The following is a 25,784-nucleotide window of genomic DNA, read 5'->3' on the forward strand; positions in this document are numbered from 1 at the left end:
GTCATAACTTTTGACTCGAGCCTCGAAATTCAGAACCACTTACACCGTTAGAAAGAAGAACTGAAGATCTAATTTCAATCTCTAAAATAGTGAGTCTTCAACTGCTCAATTTTAGGGAGTGATAAAAGTTTCGACTTGAAATTTTGAGAAAAAGACCTCCAAAAAGGTCATTTAAAAATGCCTAGAAAATTTGTGAAAAAATATGAAAAGTTGCAAACATTTGATCGCCTTGGATAATCTGGATCACTTGGTTTTTCACTAGGAAGGATTGGATAGGTGGAGAGAAGATAAAGGTCAAAGATACAGAGGTTGGACACATAAAGCAAATCAGGTTCCTAATCTTATGCAGCTATTGGGGACAAGATTCAATGCAGGTGCCTTGAGATTTTCGATTGAAGAAGCAGAGAGAGTGTAAGTTTATGAAAGTAATTGGCTATAAAAGGGTGTAAATCATCAGAAAGGCGCATGGAGCGTATACAAAAAGTGATCTAAAACCTCATTTGAGCAAAACCCAGAAACCGTTTTCAAAATTGAGAACTTTGATTTTTTGGCGAATTTAGCTTCGTAGATCCGCAGGTCCACAGCTCCGTACGTACACAGGTTTGCAGCTCTGCATTTTCATGTAGCTCCACAATTCAGAGGTGCGCCAACAGTTGACTGCCAGTTCCAAAAATAACACTTTCCATGCATTGGGAGCACATTCTGATGGCAAGTTTAACACTGACACATGCCTAGTAAAGGGGCAATTTCTATTTTTGGTGTCTCCATGCACTTCCACTTCAACTGATGGCTTCCTCCTACTTTGTCTGTCATGCTTTCATTATTTTCAACATGTAAATGGCTCATGCATCCAATTAATGAATAAAATATGGATGGAGTCCCTCTAAGCACCAGATAGATTACTAGTTTGTATATATTTAGTTTGTTTTAATGTTTTAAAAGCATTTTAATGCATTAAGATATCTCTCACTCTCAACAAAAATTGAGGAGATGATTTCTTATAAATACCCAATTGTAAAATGTAAAAAGGGCCATCGTTATTATGCAATAAAGTTATGCTTTTGGTGCTAGCATTTGGAGTGTAGTTATTCTTGCCTGAATGTGTCATTGTTTTGTGGATTTATTCATGAAATTGTGATTGAACCTAAGGTTTATTGCGTTGTTTTTGGTTGTGCGATCTTTTAGTTCTGGTGTTTTCTATAGATATATGAATTCCATTGACGTAACGAGCTTGAGAAGAGATCACCCGATTGTGTCTACATAGCTTTTTTGTCTTGCATGAGTGCACTTTCCATGGCCTTGCAATTTGATAAAGAGTGAAACATCATCTTATTTGTTAAAGATTCTCACCGACGATTGCATCAGTGGATTCTAGGAAGCGCTACTCCTGTTTTCATTGGTTTCCTATCGATTTCTTCAAAGGTTTAACTCGCAGCGTGTTGTGTTCTGTAGCTTATGTTCGTTTAGAAATTTCAATTTCAAGCTATTTGATTTCATGTTATTTTCTTTTAGTTTTGTTATTTTCTTTGCTAACCCCCCTATTAGAATAGGACCTAATAGTAGCTGCATTGTTAGAGTTGCATTCATTGAAAAATGAAAATACAAAAATATTTTTCTTTTGGTGTGATATTTTGAGATAGCGAACAGATTTTACTTGATTCCAAGGTAAAAGAGTTTTTGGAACCAGCAAAGGCCTCCTCATGAACATTCACATTTATCTTCTACTAAGCGGATTTTGATACATCGCAAGACAAACACTAAACCTTGGAGTGGATCCTTAAAAAGATTTGCTTTTCAAGAGAGGAATTACACTATGGATTCCTGCCGTTGACCTCGTGCAAAACGAACGCCCAACATGAATGAATCTATTATCCTCAGGCCTAGATGTACCAATTCTACTTTTAACAACTTAAAACAACTTAAACAATCTCATAAATCCACTCAGCCAAGATAGCCACTCATCAACAACTTAACTTAATCATTCATCACTTAGCTCTCTATTCAATATATGTCGACTAACAAAAATAGTAAATAGTGTATGCCTAAAATGTGGGCACACTACTATGGGTCATTATATCCAAGATTTCTCAAAAGTGAGGTCTTGAATGGCAACTCATAGCTCTCTATTCATGGAGTGCAAGGGTTTGCAATGGAGGCCCTCAGTTTGACCTAGTTCATGCTCATGCAAGTACACCATGAAACAAGAGATTCAAGGATTCAATATGCATGCAAATGGAGATGCAAGCTAATCTAAATGATAACAATGCAAAACAATGCAATATCTAATCTATGAAAACAAATATGACTCTAAACTAATATGCAAATGCAATGATAAAAGCCCATGATGAAAGCCATGTGTGCAAGAGAGAATGAGACAAGAAGATAGAAGTTCTCCACAAAAGCTTTAGCATTCAAAACTCCTTCAAAATTTGCTCTCCAATCCTGCAGCATAAGAATAACATAATCATGGGTATCCAAAATGAGGAGAGGGCTCTCCCTTATAAAGAAGATTGGACGATCTAGATTGAGAGGAAAAAGATTTAATCAAGGGTGGAGAAATAATGATCCATGTGAAATAAGGATCCACCAATGAGAAAAGAGGAGTGGTTGAGAAGAAAGTGGAAAGATAATTCCCACTTAGAAATATGTGCATTTAAGTGTAGAGAAATTAAATAAAAGAATTTATTTTATTTCCTTTTTCATCAAAAAGAGATATTTAAGTGGGATTTTCATTTAATTAAAAGGGAGCAAGTTCTTTAATTAAATAGGAGATATTTAATTAAATTAAAACATGGGTTTTTCTCTTAATTAATTAAATGTGGATGAATTATTTAATTAAAAGAGAGGTATTCTTTTAATTAAATGGGAACTTATTTTATTTAATTAAAATAGAGATTTTCTTTTAATTAAATAAAACTTAGGATAAAATGATCAACCTTAGAAAAATAGAATAATTGAAATTGACCAAGGAAATTGATTTAATAAAATATTACACACCATTGATTCAAGAAATTTGATAAATTGATAAATTGAATAATGGGGGCCCATATAGGTGACCATTTTAGGGTCAATACATTTGCCCCTCTTTGACTAATGTGTGATCAATTTGGGAACACATGTAGTCAAAGAAAGAAATTGAAGTGTGAGGTCGATTTGGGATCACAAAACAACCTAGATGTGTAGTTGAATCAGGAACACATCAGGAAAAAGAATACAAATAAATTTTGACTTGAAAAAGTCAAGGATAAAATTGATAAAACTTAATCAAAGATTGAATTTGATAATTGATCAAATCGAACAAAAGATAAAGTTCTTGATGTAAGATGAAAGATATAAGAATCACAGAACCAAGGTAGATCATCAAGCATGAAATATGATGCCCCAAAGGTGAATTAGAGGAAAAGAAGTGGGGTAAAAGAAAATGGATGATAGAAGTTTGGAAGATATGGAAAGAAACAGAAAGGAGATAATAAAATGTTCTATAAGAAAGAAAATGCTCCAAAATCAATCAACTATTCAAGATAAAAATTTTTATTGAGATCACGAAAGAAGATAAGGAAATGAAGATCAAAATGTGACCATGGTTGATTAAAAGTCCATAATAAAGATGAAGAGAGAACCCTCTCAAACTCATAATGCAGCCTAAAAATGAAAACTAACATGAAGTCTAAGAATGCAAGCTACATGAAAATGCAAATGTGTACTTGCAAAGAGAAACTTTAACATAGGATTTTGTGTTCATCATTCATTAGAGAATGTAAAAGAACTTATTTTCATCGTTGGGCCATTATTAATGGACATCAAAAAATCACACAATCTTCACTAGTCACAAGTGCAACTATGAAGATATGAATGTGATTTATATCGGATTGGAATGTGGAAAGATTCTAACATAAGCATCAAAGACATAGAGGTCAAGATGCCTTCGATGTTAGCTTACCCAATTTAATATAGCAAAACCATGCTCGTATCAAGGCATAGATGCTAGGATGACCAGAAGAATAGTTGTGCAAAAATAGTCAAGGATGATGCCTCAAATCTCCTAAGTGTTTCAAGGAGACAACAAGAGGCACTCTAGAGTTTCAAGACCACACCCACAAGCAGAAAACAAATAAAAATATGCCCCATGCCCCAAGTCCTCTAGCTATGCATCCCAGAGAGACTTATCAAACAAAGACACTCAGCAAAAAGCAATAACAGTCAGCACAGAAAGAAAAAATCATTACATAGTTCAAACATTAAGTGTTTGTGTTTAAAAATTTAAGTGTGTTAACTGATATTGAGTTCCAAGGATAAGGATCAAATGCTTGAAAGAAGGGAAGATCACATGACAAAACTGGGTAAGACCAAATCAATAAGTACTAAAAAACACTCTATGTCAGGGGTTGTATTAAAAATGCAGTTGGGATAGTGTTGAAAAACACTGTTTGCGAGGTGCCCTAAAGACTAACACATCCAAGAGACCAAAGCTAACATAGTGATGCCCCCGAGACAAAGACCAATTCCAAACCAAGACAACAAGGACAAGGCATTATGGAGAAAGGCTAAGTGTCTAGGACACGTGCTAAGAAATAGGGGTGCAAAGGCCTCAAGTAGCACCTATTTCTAGGTTTTCACCACTTGGATTCTTTATTTATTTATTTTTTGAATTTTTTGTTTTTTTGGAATATATAATTTTTTTGGAAATACATCAAAGTGCCTATTGCTAGGTTTTCACTAAGATCAAATTTTCAGGACATTTTTCAATGTTTAGAATTTTCACAATATATCATTTTTTGAATTTTTGAAATATATCAATTTTTTTATATTTTTTGAAATATTTCATTTTTTTGAATTTTTTTCAGGATCAATAAATATGTACAAAGATGCCTCTAGACAGAATGGGCATCAAACTCTCAAACAAGATCACATCGTTTAGTCCCAATGTCTAGCAAGCTAGAGGACATGATGGAGCAACAAGTTGGTGGATATGATGGATAAGAAAGGAGTGTATGAAGCAAGTGAAAGTGATCTTCAAGGACTGACTCCTCAAGAGTACCCAAGCTAGGGAAAAATTGTCATGTAAAGTACATTTGGACAAGATATGAAAGGCCAAAATAGGATAATTCATGAAAGCATAATGTAAAGGAGTAGATATGTCAAGAGGCTTCATATCATCATATTTTACTCTTTTTTATTAGATCAAGACCAAAGGGGTAACTGGGAAAAGGATAGTGAAATACTAGAATTAATGGAGGAAAATAGATATGAAGGTTAAATATGAAAGGAATGAAAACAAGATCATCATAAGATATCTCACAATATAGCCAATTTGTTGTGTATAAGTCAACTTTGCCAAGATCAAAGAGAGAAGACGAAATGGATGAAAGATGTAGAAGAACTACACATGATGCTTGATTGCTAAGTTTTCATCATGGTACTTATCTAAGGTGCCACAAGGGAGTGGTTTTCACCATAGGATGAATTTATTTCTCTTTACTTTTGCTACCAAGGTGCCTGCTTAATAGGTTTTCACCAAGGCACATTTTCAATTTTTTCTTTTTTTTTTTTCAATTTTTTTCAGTTTGAATTTTTTGGAAGAAGTCAAATTTTTTAGATAAATGCTCCTTGAAATTTTAAACCATGACATGTAAAGGAGTTTAAATGATATGCTCAAAGATGTTGATAGGGAAAGGAAGACAGAAAACAAAAATGGAGGATATGGCTTTATGCAAAATGAGTGAGATTGGAAAATGAAAATGAAGGCAAGATCAACATCAACACACAACTTGAAGGGTGGTGAGATAATGGAGAAAATTTGAATGAAGGAATATGGTGAGTAAATAGAAAAGGTTGTGGCTTAGGTGCATGGAATGGAAGAATTCTTTTGGAAGAAGATGAAGTGGAATTCTTTGAAAGCTTGAATGTCAACTTCAATTGTTGTTCAACATTAGACTCTCTCAAGAGAGACTTTGGAATCCATATAGCCATAGGCCTCTTTTCATTTATTTTTGACGATGTAGAGATAATATCTTCAATGATGGATTTTGGAACCCATAATTGTCTTATAATTTTTTTCTTAGATATCTCTTTTGACTTTATGCCCCCATGTCGATTAGAGGAGACATGGTGGTCTTCTTTTTTATATTAATTCTTGAATTGCTTCTTTTTATTGTATTGAAAATTCATGTTAGTTCCAAAAGACTTGGGACTTGTGGAAGAAGAAGGATGATATGATTGGTTTAGGTAAGTGCCCAGTGGATGAAAAGGATTCAAGGACATGCATCTACGTTGATCTTGAGGAAAGATAGGAAAGGGATGGACATAAGGACCCAAGATGGATGATGAATTAGGAGATTCGGGAGAGGAAAGTGAAGAGACATAAGGACCCAAAATGGAAGGAATATGTGAAGCATTTACTATTGGTGGGGGAGGTCCAAGGATGGATGTGGAAGATGCAAAAGTGTAATCAATAAGTTCATCAACATCTATATGACAATCAAGGACATCAACATCTTTAGAGCGAGCATTAGGATTTTCAATAGGATCATGAACAACTTGAATAGGAGCAACTTCTTTGATAGGAGTACTTGAAGCTTGAGAAGACTTGGGAAGAGTAGAAAGTGGAAGGGAACATGGAGTGGTAGAACAAGAGGATGGAAGACTTTGATCTTGACAAGGATCTTTGGATAACATAAGCATATAATTGTTCTCTTGATTTTCAATGGGCTCATCATTGGAAGTAACAACATTATTTTTAATAAAAATAATGGAAGTATCATCTTTGGAAGGAGCACATGTACCAAGGTCATTTTTATTGTCAATAAGCTCGGCGGTTTAAGTAGTATCTTGATCTTGCTTAGGAGAAGACTTAAGACATGGTGGACTGAATGAGAAAGGGCGCAAGGGATCAAAAGAACCATGAAATGTATTAGAGACATTGTGAAAATAATTGGATGACATTGAGGGTTCTTGATCTTGATCTTTCTTTATATTCTTTTCTTTATCATTTTCAGAGTCCTCTTGACATAAAACCACTCCTAAGGAGAAGGAAGCATGTTGTAATTGTATGGAAGACTTTAGAATAGATGATGAAGGACTAGCTGAAGTAGGCATTATAGTGCATGAAGGCTTAGGCTCTTTAGGTTTATCATTATCAAAAGTATTTGTAGCCAAGTGAAGTTTAGCTTGAGTTTCTCTAAGAGGTAGCCCTTGAGGATAACTATAGGGAACTGCATGAAAATCATCAGAATCTTTGTTGGATGAAGGATTTGTAGAAGATTTGAGAGACTTAGAATCTTTAGGGGATGTATGGATAATGGTGGAAGTAGAAGATGGAAAGGGAGCATCAGAAGAAAAAGGTTCAACATTAACATGATCTTGCTCAAGAGTGTAATCTTTATTTTCAGCATGAGGGTTCTTAGAAGAGGAACTCTTATCCCATTGATGTTGTATTTCAGCACAAAAAAATGCTTTCTCTTCCCCAAAAAATGCAGATTTATCATTTAGGTATTTTTCACAAAAGTTATCAATATTATTTTCAAAATTTGAGTCATATGGATTCCCCTCAGTATCTTTCTGTGACTCATCCCCTTTAAGCATAAACATAGAACTGGAAGGAATTTTAGGATGCATAGGAATATAATAGTCATCATCATCATAATCATTGTCACTACAGTCATTATAGATAGGCATGTCACAAGACTTTTCATGTTGTTCATTATCATATGTCTTAGTAAGAGGAATATGACTCTTGGTAGAACTAGAAGAAGAATGATATCATGAAGAAGAAGTAGGTGAAGACCTAGATGAATGATATTTAGAAGAATCATGGTAAGAATTAGAAGATGAAGAACGTGAATGATATTTTGAAAAATCATCATAAGACTTAGAAGATGAAAAATGTGAATGATATTTAGAAGAATCATGACTTAGAAGATGAAGAATTTGAACGATATTTAGAAGAATCATGATAAGACTTAGAAGATGAAGAATTTGAACGATATTTAGAAGAATCATGATAAGACTTAGAAGATTAAGAATATGAATGATATTTAGAAGAATCATCATAAGACTTAGAAGATGAAGAATCTGAACAATATTTAGAAGAATCATGATAAACCTTAGAAGATGAAGAATGTGAAGGATATTTAGAAGAATCATGATAAGACTTGGAAGATGAAGAAATTGAATGATATTTAGAAGAATCATAGTGAGACTTGGAAGATAAGGAATATTTGGAAGAAGGATATTGTGATTTGATCTTGCACATGATCCTAGAAAAGGTGTATGATTTATCCATTTTTTAAACCATTTTTGTTGCAATGTTAGCATCCATGTATCTATTGGAGCGACAAAAATTTTCAAATTCAGCAAGAAGATCAAGATCATCTTCTCTCAAGTGAGGGTCCATAGCAAGATAGTCGAGATCCATGGTTCTAGAAGAAGAAGAATCAAGTATGGAAGAAGAGAAAGGGTGAATAGAAGGAGGTAGAATATATGATAATAGGAGGAAAAGAATCAAGAAGACATGAAGAAGAGGAAGAATGAAAATGGAAGACTAGAAAGATATGAAAGATGAAGAAGAAAGAAGACCAAGAGTCATTTTGTGAAATTTGATACCATTTGAGTTCATTTGAATGTTGAGCAACATACAATAGCACTTGTAACTAACATGAAAGAAAAGGTACTAGTTGATGGGATAACCCTAAGAAATGTTGGTACCAAACTAGGATAGTAAAAGCACCAACTTGTCCAAAAAAAAAATGATAAGATAAAATATTGCAATACGCATAAACCAACACTGCCACAGAGGTGCCCACAACTTTGGGTGAATACCCTAGCACATATGGACTAGAAGGATGATTTATGCAAATTTTAATTAATTAAAATTCATTTTTGATGAAAGTGGATGGACAAGAGATTACTAAGACTCTCCAAGCGTAATATCAAAAGATCCAAAGGTATATCTTTCTCAACAAGGACAGTCTCTAATTTACCAACTCTAAACAAGGTCTATTGTGAAATCAATGATTTCTAATTCAAGAGGTTAAAGCACAATAACCTAAGGTGCAAAAAGACTTCTAACAATGGGGAAAGTAGCCTAATCCAAATAGGATCAACCTAGGGAGACTAGAAATAATGGGATAACAAAGTTATTTGATCATAAAGTCTCAACTCAAGAACTCAAATTTTGTTTATTTTAAATGTCCAACTAGATGTATCGATAGATTTTTAATCATAAACCAAGCATGCAAGACAACAATCAGAGATTTCAAGAAAAGGTCTTCAAACAATGAGCAAGGGACCAAGCAACCTCGCACATGAATCAAAATAGTGTCGTAATATCAATCTAATCCCTAAAATCACTACCGTGTATGTTCTCAAAATGTTTTTCAATCATACACATAGTCCTAGAAAAGAAAATTTGGTAGCACTGAGGTTCTTGGTCATGTTCAACTCTGCAACTTTTGCAATCTAGAGTGGGCAAAATTCAATCCTGGCACACTAGGGTTTTGACATATTTTGAGAATTTAATCAATCAGAGATATTGAGGAGATATAACAGTCCAAAAAAAGACTACACCTGTGAGGATTTCCCCTATAAGGACATTTATATAGCGGTCACTACTACCACGTCAAAAATGGCTATTACCACTTGAGGTATCGTCAATGTGGTTGACCCAATAAAAAGAATGTCCACTCTGGTTTAACCCTCTCCAATCAAGGTAGACTCATAAAGTTGTACCACATGGGGACTTGATTTGGATTCAAGGGTTCCAAGTTTCTGATGTGCCCAAAAGGGAACAGAGCATACTCCTCTAGCCTCTTCACCTTATCCAAACATAGCAAACAAGATTTTTTGACATGCTAATTTGAAATTACCTCACCAACTTTTTGGAAAATTCAACAAAAAAATCACCAATCTCAAAAGAGAGAAGACTAATGGATGTTGAGGACAAATCCAAGTAGAATAGCAAAATAATAACAAATATCCTTCCCTACCTACAAGAGGATCCGTCATCAAGAGGAGCTTTGCATGTAAAGCAAGCGAATGAAGCTCAGTCTCTCAAGATCTCTCAAATAGTGTTCATAGGGCCTAATTACTACGTGAAACACAAATGCGTGAAAGCAAATCTAGATTCAATTTTAAAGCCCCAATTGAAGTGTGAATCTATGAAAGAATGTAAAAACACTCAAGCTAAACACATGAGATGTTCATTTTAGTTCCAAATCCAATTTTTTTAGAGTTCAAATAAAATATTTGGTAATCTTTGCAATGCGTCTTTTCTTTGTTGTACCTTTTGTTTACGTTTCAATGCTCGCTCACAACAAACAAAGCCACAAACAAAATAAGCAAACACAAGATATGCAATATATGTCCAACTCATGCAAAACTAGGGTTAGCTCTAAAAATTTAAATTTTAAGACTGATAATAATCAATAAATAACTCAAATGAAAGCCCATATCATGCATTGATTCATTGTAAAAATAAAATACAAACTATTCATTAAATGCTTTTTTTTTTCAATTGATTTTTGACCTAGTCATAAAGATTGGATCTACATGATATGAATTAGGATCCAAAAATCAAAATAAAAAAAAGTAACCCCTATAAAAAATTAGAGAGATTTTTAAAAATGCAAGAATTTTGAAAAGATCTTTTAATTTGTGCCCTAGGGAGTCATTTTATCAAAATAGACCATTTTTTATAAATCAAATTATTGACCCCTAATATGACCTCTAAAATCAAAACACAAAGAACCAACTCTATTTAAAATTCAAAGAGCTTTCCAAAACTATAAATATTTTCAACAAATGTGCTAATTTACTCCCAAAAATAGTTTTTTTATGAAAAATCAAGGAAAAATCATAAAAAATTGAAACTATTTCGAAAAAATTTGAAAATTGGATTGAATCTTATTTGATATAGCACCACCTTGCCAAAAAAAAAAAGAGATCAAAATACCTAGCCGTTTGAAAGATATGATCAAATCTTTTAATTCTAGAGTTTTTTTGAGTCTCCAAATAGATCTAACTTAGCAAGCAAAGGTGGGTTGTCCCACGGTGGTCGCCACAAATATATGCCTAAAATGTGGGCACACTACTATGGGTCATTATATCCAAGATTTCTCAAAAGTGAGGTCTCGAATGGTGACTCATAGCTCTCTATTCATGGAGTGCAAGGGTTTGCAATGGAGGCCCTCAGTTTGATCTAGTTCATGCTCATTCAAGTACACCATGAAACAAGAGATTCAAGGATTCAATATGCATGCAAATGGAGATGCAAGCTAATCTAAATGATAACAATGCAAAAAAATGCAATATCTAATCTATGAAAACAAATATGACTCTAAACTAATATGCAAATGCAATGATAAAATCCCATGATGAAAGCCATGGGTGCAAGAGAGAATGAGACAAGAAGATAGAAGTTCTCCACAAAAGCTTTAGCATTCAAAACTCCTTCAAAATTTGCTCTCCAATCCTGCAGCATAACAATAGCATAATCATGGGTATCCAAAATGAGGAGAGGGCTCTCCCTTATAAAGAAGATTGGACGATCTAGATTGAGAGGAAAAAGATTTAATCAAGGGTGGAGAAATAATGATCCATGTGAAATAAGGATCCACCAATGAGAAAAGAGGAGTGGTTGAGAAGAAAGTGGAAAGATAATTCCCACTTAGAAATATGTGCATTTAAGTGTAGAGAAAAAATAATTATTTATTTTATTTCCTTTTTCATCAAAAAGAGATATTTAAGTGGAATTTTCATCTAATTAAAAGGGAGCAAGTTCGTTTAATTAAATAGGAGATATTTAATTAAATTAAAAGAGGGTTTTTTCTTTTAATTAATTAAATGTGGATGAATTATTTAATTAAAAGAGAAGTTTTCTTTTCATTAAATGGGGACTTATTTTATTTAATTAAAAGGGAGATTTTCTTTTAATTAAATAAAACTTAGGATAAAATGATCAGCCTTAGAAAAATAGAATAATTGAATTTGATCAAGGAAATTGATTTAATAAAATATTACACACCATTGATTCAGGAAATTTGATAAATTGATAAATTGAATAACGGGGGCCCATAGTCTAGGTGACCATTTTAGGGTGCATACAAATGGCATGTATCATAAAAATAACATTCACACATTTATGACACTGGGATTTAATGTGGAAACATAGTTTGGGAACAACCATCAAGTAACATGCTACCACTTTACAGTCTTCGGAAGTGAGCTTGGTTAAGATCCAACCCTGCTAAAGGTTACAAAATACACTATTAGGTGTGACCCTATTAAAGGATTTAATCACCTTGTTAGAAGTGGCCTTTTTAGAGGACTTTGGACCATTCCATTAGAATTTCACCTTGATTAAAGGATTTACAATTTGACTGTTAGGTCAACCTTGATTAAAAGATTTTACTACCACAATGGTTAGAAAGTAATAACTAGGTTTGATCTGATAAAATAAAACTCACTTTGCAAATTTAGATCTTCACTTGTCTCATTGCTAGTTCAATTATTGGACTTCATCACATTCCTCATCTTTGATTTTCTTGGCAACCCTTCAAGCAATCACTCTTCACCAACTTCTCACTTTTCCTCTGCTACTATGTTCTTCACAAATTTTCCAATCAACAAAAAACCAACTATTACAACATCTCTTGTCCCTCCTTAAATAGGTATCTTTGATCTTGTACTACTTAAACATCACCGTGGATCTTAGGGTTTGATCAAGTTCATTGAATTTATCCAACATTTTGTCCTTCTTCTTCTTTCTTGAAACTTCCTAAAACTTCTCCTTGAATCCACACCTTAGATCTCTTAATAAACTCAATTCATGCCTTAAATATGCCAGCTCATTAATCCTTATCTTTCACACATTTTGACCAATCCAAAGATTCAACTATGTCGACCTCAAAACTTGATTTTCTTACAAATTGTTATTTTGCTGACACTCGGTCATTACTATGTTCTTTAGTTTGGTCAATTTTGGGTAGCTCAGTCTCTACTATTTTGTCTCACTCGACTTACACTAGCTCACTTGGTCTTCAATATGCTTGGGTGCTTCTATATTTTCCTTCTACATCTTTCTCGACCATAACTAACACTTGGCTAATACTCTTTTCTCGACTATCTCTTATGTTCCTGCTTCAACTTCTTCATTGAACTCGTAAAAATGTCACTCAATCAAGCTTAATGATTTACTCAATTTCTTATGTTCTTCACTTTATATAATAATCAAACAACACATTATCCTGTCAAAGACTAACTGATCAAGCATCCATTGTAATTTCAACAACTTACTCCTCTTTTCTCAACTAGTTCACCTTGTTGTCTTTCTTTTCAAATAATCTTCATCAATTAATTGATATGGAAATCTACAGTGTTGGAAAAATTCTTAATAGTAAGGTTTAACATCAATGAAAACATAAAAATTGTTCCAATTATAGTTTTCAACAATCTCCCTCTTTGACATTGATGAAAACACCTCTTGTTACCATCCAATGCAAAAGCATCTTCATGATTTTTACTCTGTCAGCTCTCTCTATAATTTGATACAAATCTCCATTAATATCCTTAGTTTCTATCTGATTCTCATCTATACATCCATACATATTGCTAATAGGCAACTAATTGGAATAAGAATTGTATTGGCTCCCTCTTAATATTGGATGGTAACTGTATACATTTTTCCCTCTTTGAAAACAATGCCAAAGATATCATCCACTCATATCATCCACTCTATGCATATCATCCTCTTGTCAATTTTTACCTAATCTTAATAATCAACCCCTCTTTTAGCTCTTTCTTGTAGCTTTATCGACTCATACCTCTGTTCATCTTTTCCCATCTTTAGGCAATTTCTAAAGTGTGACCTCTTGCATCAATGTGTAAGATATTTTGATCATAATAACTGATGCAATGTTGCATCTCTTCTTAGTTTTCTTCAGATAGGGGAATGACCCATAAGTTACATGTTAGATACTCAAATGTATCCTTAGGTAATGCCTTAGTGAATATATCAGCTATCTACTAATTAGCGATCACATACTCTAGTCTCACCTCTTTGTCTTGCACTAATTCTCTTAAGTAATGATACTTGAATACAATGTATTTTGTCTTTCTGTGCATCACAAGATTCTTCAATATGTTTATAGTAATTGTGTTATCACAATATATCACCAGAGATTAAGTAATATATTCCTTCATACCTTTCAACAATTAAATAATCCACATAATGTTGAACAAGTAACTATTGTTGCAACATATTTAGCCTCTACTGTAGACTGGGAAATACAATTTTCTTCTTTCTTGTCTATGAAATCAATCTTCTACTTAGAAAGAAAGTACCTCCACTTGTACTCTTCATGTCATCAATGTTTCCACTCTAGTCAAAATTTGTATAAACTTTCAGCTCAAACTTGTCATTCTTCTTATGCCATAAACCATGCTCTTATGTATCTTTTAGATATCTTAGTATTCTTTTCACAACCATCAAGTGAGTTTTCTTAGGATTAGATAAAAAATTCATAGCACTACCAACTACTAATGCAATTCTAGGTCTACTATATACAACATATTGCAACTTTCCAATCACTAACCTATACAATGTCTAATTTACTTTAGCAAATCCATCTTTCTTTAAAAGTTTATGTGCAGTCACTATATGTGTTCCAACTAGTCTTGAATCTTCCATTTTAAAGGTTTTCAATATCTCCTTGATATGCTTTGATTAAGTAATGCAAATACCTCTCTTCATTTGATAAACTTGCAAACCAACAAAGAATTTAAACTCGCCAAACATTGACATCTCAGATTATTTCTTAATCTCATTAGAAAATGATTTGCACAACATGTTATATCCTCCAAATATGATATCATCAACAGAAATTTCAGTGAGTAATATCATACTCTCAGATTGACTTTTCAAGTACATATTACTATTATCATTAGTTCTTGCAAAATCAATTTTCACCAAATAAGTATGTAACCTTTCATACTATGATCTAGGGGCTTGTTTCAAACCATATAAGGCTTTGTGCAGTTTACATACCATGCTCTTCTTTTTAGGATCAACCAATCCTTCAAATTGTTCAAGATAAACTTCTTCTTCCAAGACTTTATTCAAAAATGTAGATTTGACATCCATTTGGTAAACCTTGAAACCTTTGTAAGAAATGTGTGCAAATAAAATTCTTACTCCTTCTAACCTTGCAACTAGGGAAAAGTCAATTACTTCCTTTTGTGCATATCCCTTACAAACTAGTCTTTCTTTATTTCTCGTGACTTCACATTTCTCATTCATCTTGTTTTTGAATACCCAGTTAGTTCTAATCACATTCTTATCCTTTGGCCTTGGTACCAATGTCCATGCCTTTTTCTTCTCAATTTGATCAATCTCCCCATTCATTTCTTTAACCCAATCTTCATTCTCCAATACATCTTTAACTATTCTTGGCTCAAACTCACATAGTAAACATGTATCATTCTTCAACTTGTTTCTTGTCATAACTCTTGAATCTTTTTACCCAATGATTTGATCAGGTGTATGGTGTCTTCTTACATATTTTTCTAAGACAAGTTTGAATCTTCTTTCTTCTTATGGTAAGTCACTTGGTCCAATTCTCTCATCCTCTTTAAGTATCTTTGGTTATAACTCGACATTGTCTTTCTGGTGTTCAACCTCCTCTCTTTGTGGCTTAACTCTTATAGCTTGATGCTTAGAAGCATGGCGAGACTTGGTAAAGCTTGTCTATTGATGCTCGCCAATGCCAGTTTACTAATGGTTGTGTTGGAATTACAATAGGAAAGGTAAATTTCTAAGGGGGGGAATGAATTAGTACTTTAAACTTGGATCCATAAAAACATTCACCACACATCCATCTCATACATTCATTAAGTAAACTAAAATACCATGTAAAGCATGTACATCTAAATTATATAAATATATAAACATTCACACACATATGACACTATATATGATTACCTAGAAACCCTCCAATGAGAAGGTAAAACTAGGGTGGGGGTGAAACCCACAAATCTTCACTACTATAGTAATAAAGTGTATCCAATTAAGGTTAAAATGTTTTGATCACGAGACATGATCTACCCTGTGAAAGGCCTGCCTTGTTAAAGGCTTACAAAGACTGTTAGGTCTCACCCTATAAAAGGATTTCAACACCCTGTTAGAAGTGTGCCTTGCTAAAGGACTTCAACTCACAATTAAGCAAGCAACTTGTTAAAAGATTTCAATACAGCCTGTTAGGACTACTCTGTTAAGAGATTTTGACTAAAATCACCTGTCAGAATGTCTTAGCATTGATCTTGTGGTTAGCACTTGGTTTCTTTATAATAGATCACCTCTAAACTGATGTACTCTTAATCCTTCTTGATTAGATGTATCTTTGTTGTAATTTCTTCTCTTCCTTTATTCTTTTTTAACTAATTCTAAAATGCAATTTTAGATCATAACTCTTTAGTCACCATGAATGCTCTGTTTGCACATTCAAACTTCTCTCTTCAATCCTTGCACACTCATATGAAGTTTAGCATTTGTCCTCCTTAAGAAGACATAGGTGACTTAGGGTTAGGTATGAATCAAAAACTATGATTCATCAATTTTTTTCCTCTTTAACCTTCCATTTATCTGATTGGTTGCATGTAATTTCATTAGGATTCCAACTTAAGATTCATCCTTATCTCCAAAATATCATAAATTAATCTTTAAGTTTGCTCAAAAATGGTTTAAAAAGCTATCTTACTCAGCATTTGAAGTCTCTGATGCTTAGCATATAGTATCTTCTATACTGTGACTCAACATCTATATCACTTGGCATGCACTGCTTACTTGGCTCTTGAATCACTTGGCACACACTATCTACTCGACACTTGAGTGACTCGGCGCATGAGTAGCTTGACACTCACTATGGACTTGACATGCTCTAATATATACATGTTGTGCTCAACTTGTATTAATTGTTTGGCATGAACTAAGTAAATGAATTAAGTGTGTAGACACTCATTAGTCAAAACCAATATGAGATCAATAGGTTGGTAGTCTCCTTCTCTAGTTTAGCTAAGGTACTTGGTTCTCCTTCATAAATGTATACATTTGTTTTTTGAAAATTTTAGGTTCCTTCTTGCATTCTTCTTCATTTTTTTTTGTAAATTCATCAACTCTTATATTTGTACTTTCCATAACTTTGTTAGTGTTAGAACTCAAACACTTGTATGCTTGCTTTTAGTGGAATATCCTAAGAATATACCTTCATCACTCTTTGTGTCAAGTTCTCATTTCCTTGCATATTTATATATGTAACATTTTCTTCCAAAGACTTTGAAATAATTTGCATTAGGTGCATAGCCATACCAAAGTTCAAAAGGGGTTTAGTTAGTAGCTTTCTTAACTTGAACATGGTTTAGTGTATAAATAGTAGTACTTACAACTTCTCTCCAATACTTTTGTGAAACATTCTTTTCCATCATCAGTGTTATTGCACAATCCATGATTGATCTAGTCCTTCTTTCATCTATCCCATTTTGTAGTCGAGTCCTTGGTGAACTCACTTGTCTTTTGATTCTTTTGTTAGTACATAATATACTAAATTCTTGTGATTTTAATTCACCTCCTCTATTTGATCTCAAGCACTTCAGAATCTTACCTATATCCTTTTCAACTCTAGCCAAATTATACCACTTAAACTTTTGAAAAGCATCAGATTTTTCTTTAAAAAACATCATACTTATAATTCTAGAGAAATCATCAACAAATAGAATAAATTACTTGTCATCATAGTAAATTTTTGCTCCAATAGGACCACATAAATTAGTATGAACCAAATCCAAAATAACATAAGAAGGATAGGTCTTTCTTTTGAAACTAGACTTTATCATTTTCTCCATTTGACATTGTTTACACATCACTTTATCAGATTTTTTCAATCTTGGTAATCCTCTTAATATCTTCATCTTAATAATGCTTACCAAATTATCAAAGTTCACATGACATAGCCTCTTATGACATAGCCAAACATCCTCAAATTGTGCAAATAGACAAGTATCTTCAGATAGGTCTAGATAGAACAAGTTACCTCTTGTTTTCTCTCCACTTCCAATTAGTTCACCAGTAAAATCATAGTTTTTGCCTTCTTGTTTTGGAATTAAACTTAGTAGTCTACCAATTAGACTATCCAAGGTCTAATCGTTACCAAGTGTACATCTCAGTTCTTGTATTACATATACTCTAATTGCATATATAGGAAGTAAAGTCCTTAATAACTTTCTAATCATAGTCTCATCATATATGTATCTTCCAACTCCTCTAATTGTATTTAAAACCTCTTTAATTTGGCCACAATACTATGTAATAGCTTCTCCTTCTTTCATTCTCATTTCATCAAAATTGCCTCTTAAACTTTTAGTTTTACCCCTTAACTCATTTTTTCCTCCATGAATTTGTGCCAAGTTATCCCACATTTTCTTTGCATACTATAGTCCTTCACATCATCAAATTAAACATAACTTAGGGAAGATGCCATATCTATCATCATTTGATTATGTTCCTTCTTTGTGATTTTCTCATTAGTCATGGGTCTTCTTACTTCAATGTATTCATCATCCAAGTAGTACAATGAAGAATCTCCAACTCTAGATAGATGAAGTCTCATCAGTCATTGCCATGCTAAGAAGTTCTCTTTATTCAACTTGGGTACCTATCCCTTGTATATCTTGATATTTATCTTAAGTCCCTTAAAACTTTCCTTACAAGCACCAATGCTCTGATATCAATTGTTAGAATATTTAGAATAATTGAGAGTGGGGTGAATTAATTATCCTCAGGTCCAGATGTACCAATTCTACTTTTAACAACTAAAAAAATCTCATAAATCCACTCAGCTAATATAGCCACTCATCAAGAACTTAACTTATTCATTCATTACTTAGCTCTTTGTTTAGTATATGTCTACTAACATAAATATGAAACAATAAATAGCATACATCATAAAAATAACATTCACACATGTATGACACCAGGATTTAATGTGGAAACCCAATTTGGGAAAAACCACCAAGTAGCATACTACCACTTTTCACTCTTCTAAAGTGAGCTCAGTTAAGAGACAATCCTATTAAGGATTGCAAAACACACTATTAGGTGTGATCATATTAAAGGATTTAATCACCCTGTTAGGACTAGCCTTGTTAGAGGAATTTGGGTCATTCCATTAGAATGTCATCTTGATTAAACGATTTATAATATGATTGTTAGGTCAACCTTGATTAAATTATTTTACTACCAAAATGGTTAGAAAGTAACAACTAGGTTTGATCTGATAAAATACATCTTGATTTGCAAATTTAGATCTCCATTCAGCTCATTATTGGTTCATAGAATGGACTTCATCATATTCTCCATCTCTAATCTTCTTGGAAACACTTCAAGTAATCACTCTTCACGAGATGCTCACTTTTCTTCTGCTACTTTGTTCTTCACAAAGTCACCAATCAACAAAAAACCAACTGTTAAAACATCTCTTGTGCCTCCTTAAATAGGTATCTTTGATCTTTTAGCACTTAAACATCACCATAGATCTTAGGGTTTGATCAAGTTCATTGAAACTGTCCATCATTTTGTCCTTCTTCTCCTTTCTTAAAACTTCTAGAATCTTCTCCTTGAATCCATGGCTTAGTTCACTTAACAAATTCAATTCATGCATTAAATACACCAGCTCATCAATCCTCACCTTTCAAATTTTTTGACCAATCCAAAAATTCAACTATGTCAGCCTCAAAACTTGATTCTCTTATAAATTATTATTTTGCTAGCACTCAATCATCACTATGTTTTTCAGTTTGGTCAACATTAGGTAGCTCATTCTCTATTGTTCTATCTTACTTAGCTAACACTAGCTCACTTGGTCTTCACTATGCTTGGTTTCTTCTAAATTTTCCTTATTTATCTTGTTTGGCCATAACAAACACTCAACTTACACTTTTTTCTCAACTATCTCTTAAGTTCCTTAACCTTTTGCTTCAACTTCTTCATTGACCTTGCAAAATTGTCACTCAGTCAAGCTTATTTTTTACACAACTTATCTTCTTCACTTTATATAAAAATCAAACAATAATTTATCTTGTCAAAGACTAATTGATCAAGTGCCCATTATAATTCCAACATAATCCTCTTTTCTCAACAACTTCACTAGTTCACCTTGTTATATTTCTTTTCAAATCCTCTTCATCAATCAATTGATATGACACTCTACATTGTTAGCAAATATCTTACCAATAAGGTTTGACATCAATGACAACATAACAATTGTTTCAAATTTAATTTCCAACAATAACCATATGTCATGTATTGCAGTACGAAACAAGGGTGTAATGATAGCGTTGGGGATAACAATAGAGGAATATGAATAGGAGAAATTAGGAGGTTGTATGAGTTTTGCTAGTGAGAGACAAGGAATTTTGTATCTCTTGATTTGTTGAAGTTAATATAATTTCCTCATCAGTAGAACTAGTTTTCCCTCAAGGGTTTTTCTAGGGATGATTTGTCCAAAAATATTGTGTTCTTTCTGTATTTTATAAGTGAAATTGTAGTTTTGTTATTTTTTGATATTAGTTAGGAATTTATTTTTAGTAGTTTAATAATCATTTATGATAGGAGATTAATAATCAATGATTGCAATAAGAATTTTCACATGGGGGGTTTTATTCTAAAATATTTCAACAATGTCCATCCATGTCTCAAAGTAATGTTTTCTCCGCAATCTGGAACATAATCCCATCCACAACCTTTTGGAAACTCTAAAAAGAGAGAAATCGAAGAATATTTCATGATAGATTCAAAAATTTACCCCTATTCCTAATCATGATTGAAAAAGCAATCTGAGAATTGGGTTAAAATGCGGCTTCAATTAATGTGAGAAAATAATTCAACATGAATGATACGATTATTCAAAGGTTGTGACCTATTAGATGTTGTGATTCATTATTTTTTCTTTGATATCGGAGGTGAGAAGTCAACCATTAGATTCATACACACACATCAGAGATAATAAATCTAAAATCTTATTTTATTATCTTCTTAATGTTTAACTTGGTTTTCTCTTGATGTTATCATTACATTCTTTTTTATATTAATGAGAATATGTAATACACCTTAAATGTTACCTTCTCATTCATACAACTAGTCAACATCCACATATACTGAATATGTTACCACACTCTTAATGTATCAATTATATGGGTTATATATTAATAGAGTAGAAGAGTGCAGTTTATTCAAAAAAAAATATAATAGTTATATTTATCAAAATCTAACACAATTACCTAAACATATCATTTAAAGAAATTTTTTTCTACCCCTTATGTCTGGAGATAATTAGGTCTTCATCAAACCCCAAATCCTCTTCAATCAAATCCTTTATAACCATCTCTATTATCCTTTTCAAATTTTTTTTGTAGGGGGATCAAAAAACCCAACTAAACTTAATTAGTACCAAGGGAATTATTTGAATCCTATCCAAATCCACATTGTCAAAGGAAGAAGGTGTTAGAAATTTGGCTAAGAGAAGAGTATGAAGATACAACGAGGTTGTCATTTATGGAAACATATATTCTATATTTAATGAGCAGATTTTGGGGTTATGTTTTGGAGGAGATAACTCAAAAAATTGTCTAAGTGTAACAAAGAATAACTGTCAATAGAGACACTTATTTGATTGGAGAGATTTACAGAGTTAATTGGCATGTGCACAATTGAGGGAAAATAGTATAGAGTATGAGGATTCTATATCTCAGAGTGCATGTCACAATGGGTTGTACAGATATAAATATCAACAATTTACGAGTTATAGTAATGTACATGTAGAACTAAAAAAAGGCAAGGAAATGGTAAATTTTGTTAAGGAATTATTTTGGTTCACCAAAATAATTACTTAACTACTATGGGATGACATCCTAGATGTTAACCTTGAGTGGGCAAAGGTCAATTTTGTACTTTGAGACATGTCTGAAAACTTGAAGACTGACATGACAAAACTAATGGGTATAAAGGAAAGCATTTTGGATGTGAAGTTATGTGATGACTCTGTCATTGTATTGTGATAATTATATGATATGAACCTTATGTTATAGTAGATCATAGGAAGTATATATGAATTTTTGTGAAGACAGCTACAAAGGACAAATAAGATATTGAAGATATCAACACTGTGAAGAGGTTTTTTGTATCTACACTTTTGTATACAAAATATATCATTGTATGTGCATGTTTAAGTAGTGGGACCATCTTGTTAATTTTTTAATTATAATACTAACTCCTAATAGTTTTGAGGCTTCTAACAAGGCTCGATCCTCTAACAAGGATGTATAAACCTGTTGGAAATAATCAAGACTAGCTAGGTTACTCAGAGGGGAGGGGTGAATCAGTAACCTCAAAATTTTTAACAAATTCAGCACTTAACAACATGATCCATTCACCATTAATTGATCTAATCTACTACATACATGAGAAACTAAAAGATAAACATTCATGGCACATGAACACAATATTTGGTGACCCAAAAACCTTCCAAATAGAAAGTAATATCATACTAAGTGTATATACAAGTATTTCTTCTTCATTACAAGTCTCTCCTCTTTTATTTTGTACACATTTCTCTCCAAAAATAGATCTTTCTCCCCCTTTTTGACAATAATGCCAAAGATTTATACACAACACACTTATACAAAGACTCTAAAATGTGAGAGAAACTCAGATTGTACCTTAAGAATAAGAGCTAATGTCTTATCCCAATTTCTTGCAAAATTTTGCAGGTTTGAAGTGCCACTTGAACTTCTACTAAGAGTTCAATCATATGATCTGCAATTGAAAAATTGTTATCATGGGTCAATGTTTTTGAATAAGCAATGTGCTTCTGCATTGTATCCATGATTGGAAGGATCATGTTTTGGATGTCTATAAGTGTAGATCTGATCCTTGCTTCCTCTCTCAACAACTTAGCCTACATGTCTGATAGAAATCTAACCTTCATGTGATGTGCTGAGCTTGAGTTCGGGTCAAGCTACAACTTTTGAGCACTAGTCTTCAAATCATCATTTATCTAATTCATTTTTCCTTTTATTTCCTTAGTGTACTCGGTAACATCACATAGCTTGGAAAAAAGAGATGTTACATTTGCAAAAGAATTTTCAAGATTAGCCAAAATTGAGGAAAGCTCTACCTGATGAATAGCAATGTGCTCAAGCACCTTATTGTCAAACTTTTTCTCAGCTTTTTCTATCAACTTTTCTTGATCAGTAGAGTCCTCATTGAATTTATTTACTACTTCTTCTAACTATACAAAAATATGTTGAGATGAATCAACATCCATGCCTATGGCCTTAGTCAAGATATTCTTTGCACTTTCTATGATCTTGAATTCTCTATCCCTTTCCTCTCTTAATTGCTTCTATTTAGCCTTCTGTTCAAGAAGTTGGCTTACCAATCTCATTTGATCAACAATAGCATTATTAGAATCCAACTTAGGAATTTCAATTTCCTTGTCCAAGTCAATATCTTCATCAATTTCTTTTCCAGTAATCAAAAGTTTAAGGGGTGTCCTTGGTTCAACTTCTGACATTACTGCTTTGGACTTTGAGATAGAAACAATGGTAGAAACAGTAGGGCTTACTATGAAAACTTGTATAGGGCCTTTTGAGGAAATACTAACTGGATTTCTAAAAGAATCCAAAATTGATGTGCTACTCAAAATTGAAGTAATTAAAGGAGTACATACAATAGGAGCACTGATAAAAGTATTTACAAATGAAGTACTTACAAGAGCATGCAAAATTGAAGTAGACAAGATTGTAGAACTGGATGCTGTACTTAATGCTGATGTCCCTAACTTGAGAGCTGAAGAAGAGGAGGGCTACAACTTGGTGGATGAAGTGGAAGAAACTTCCATTAGTGATACTTGGAGCAGAGAGGGAGGAAATAGTGATTGAGCAGATGATGCATCTATTGTGGTTGCAATCACACTTGCTGAAGCTGTCTCCATGCTAGATGATGTAGCAGTTATTGGTGGAGAGTGAGGAAGGGAGGCTATAACTTCTACTGCTATCCTAACTAGATCATTTTCTTCTTCTCCTTCCCCATCTTCCTCATCAGCTTCTTCCTCTTTCTCTTCTTCACCATCCTTCATCAACGCCTGATAATCCTCAGCATCTATAGTGATACAAGGTGTATTATCTTCTTCATTATCTTCATCCTTGTCACTATCATCATCATTTATTTCCACTAGATCCTCACTTGGATTATGCATATGATAAACATTTTCCCACATGGATGTAGCATCCTTTACTACATGCTCAATATCTTTCACCAAAATCAAACAATTATGAAATCTAATAATCATCTTACCTTCATTTACCTTCATTGCTTCCTTAATCTTAGCATTGGTAAGATTTGATAGCAATTGTCTCAAAGATTGCTCATATATATCCTTTGATGTCTACATAGCTACTTCCCATCTAGGTTTTAACCTTGTTAATAATTCATTGGAAATTTGAGGGGCAATTTGATCTGGGGAATATTTCCATTTTCCCATCTTTGTCAGCACTAGCTCCTCAATTTGCATCCACTAGTACATTTGACCCCATTTTTAGACCAAAATTTTTGACTATTATTAAAATGGGGTCAAATTGGTCAAAATATGCAATGAAAAATATGTTTTTTTAAAAATCCATGCCCGTGTTGGTCAAAATTTTGACCAACACTAAGTTTTGGTCAAAATTTTGAGCAACATCTAGCTGTTGGCAAAAATTTTGACCAACACTAGGTGGATTTAAAGAAAAACATATTTTCATTGCATATTTCAACATATTTAATATATATAACAGTTGCATCTTATATATTTAACATTTATTATATTAAACAATTATATTATATTTAATAAATATAATATAACATATAATAATAAATATAGTAATTATGTTGATATAATAAAATGAAATTTATATTGTATTAAATATGACATTAACTATATATTATATTTATATTGCATTCAATGAAAGTGACTAATTACTAGTCTAAAGAGGAAGACTCATAGCTAGTCCTCTTTCTCATCTTCTATTTGAAGTACTCAAAATAACTATCCATTATGTTATCTAAGTTTTCTCGTAATTGGTGAATGAACTTATTAATTTTCTACATCACTAGTTTTCCTTGCTCTTAGACAACACTACAGTTATAGGAAAAACAATTTGCACATAGAAAAATATACAAAAGATCCAAACTTATATATTGTGTTATTTTCCTTCTTTATTGATGATAAATTCTCTTCCAACTAGGTCAACTGAAGCACAATATGATCATAATAATGCTCTTTCATCACAATTTCCCAAGATTGATCAACTGTAATACACAAGCCATTATCCAATCTTTTTGATTGGTAAAACTTATGAGCAATCACTCACTCAAAAATCAATTTCTAGATTGGTTATGGTTTAAATTGTCATCCCTCTCTTATTCATAAAGCCAATATATTTGATTTGATCACTTCTTTGCTCTAGCATCACATCATTTTATTTTGAGTAATAGTAGGGTATCCAATTACACAATGAATGATATCCTTGGTGATTTTGATTTGTCCATTTTCCAACCATAAATGTATGTCATAAATTATGATCACAACCACCTTTTTCTACTCAATTTTGTAATTTCTAGGGAAATTTAGTGTTCAAATTAACCCTTTGTTGGCAATATTCTTATGTTACTCTTCATTATTCCACCCACACATAACTTCTCA

General features: G+C 32.8%; 1 pseudogene; it reads left to right on the forward strand.

Moving 5' to 3' along the window:
• LOC149568816 (floricaula/leafy-like protein) overlaps positions 1–25,784 on the forward strand; it is a 163,998-nt pseudogene that overhangs the window by 734 nt on the left and 137,480 nt on the right.

The sequence above is a fragment of the Cupressus sempervirens genome, chromosome 3 (genome assembly GCF_028749045.1).
Source record: "Cupressus sempervirens isolate cs-2001-9-10 chromosome 3, ASM2874904v1, whole genome shotgun sequence".
Classification (NCBI taxonomy): Eukaryota; Viridiplantae; Streptophyta; class Pinopsida; order Cupressales; family Cupressaceae; genus Cupressus; species Cupressus sempervirens.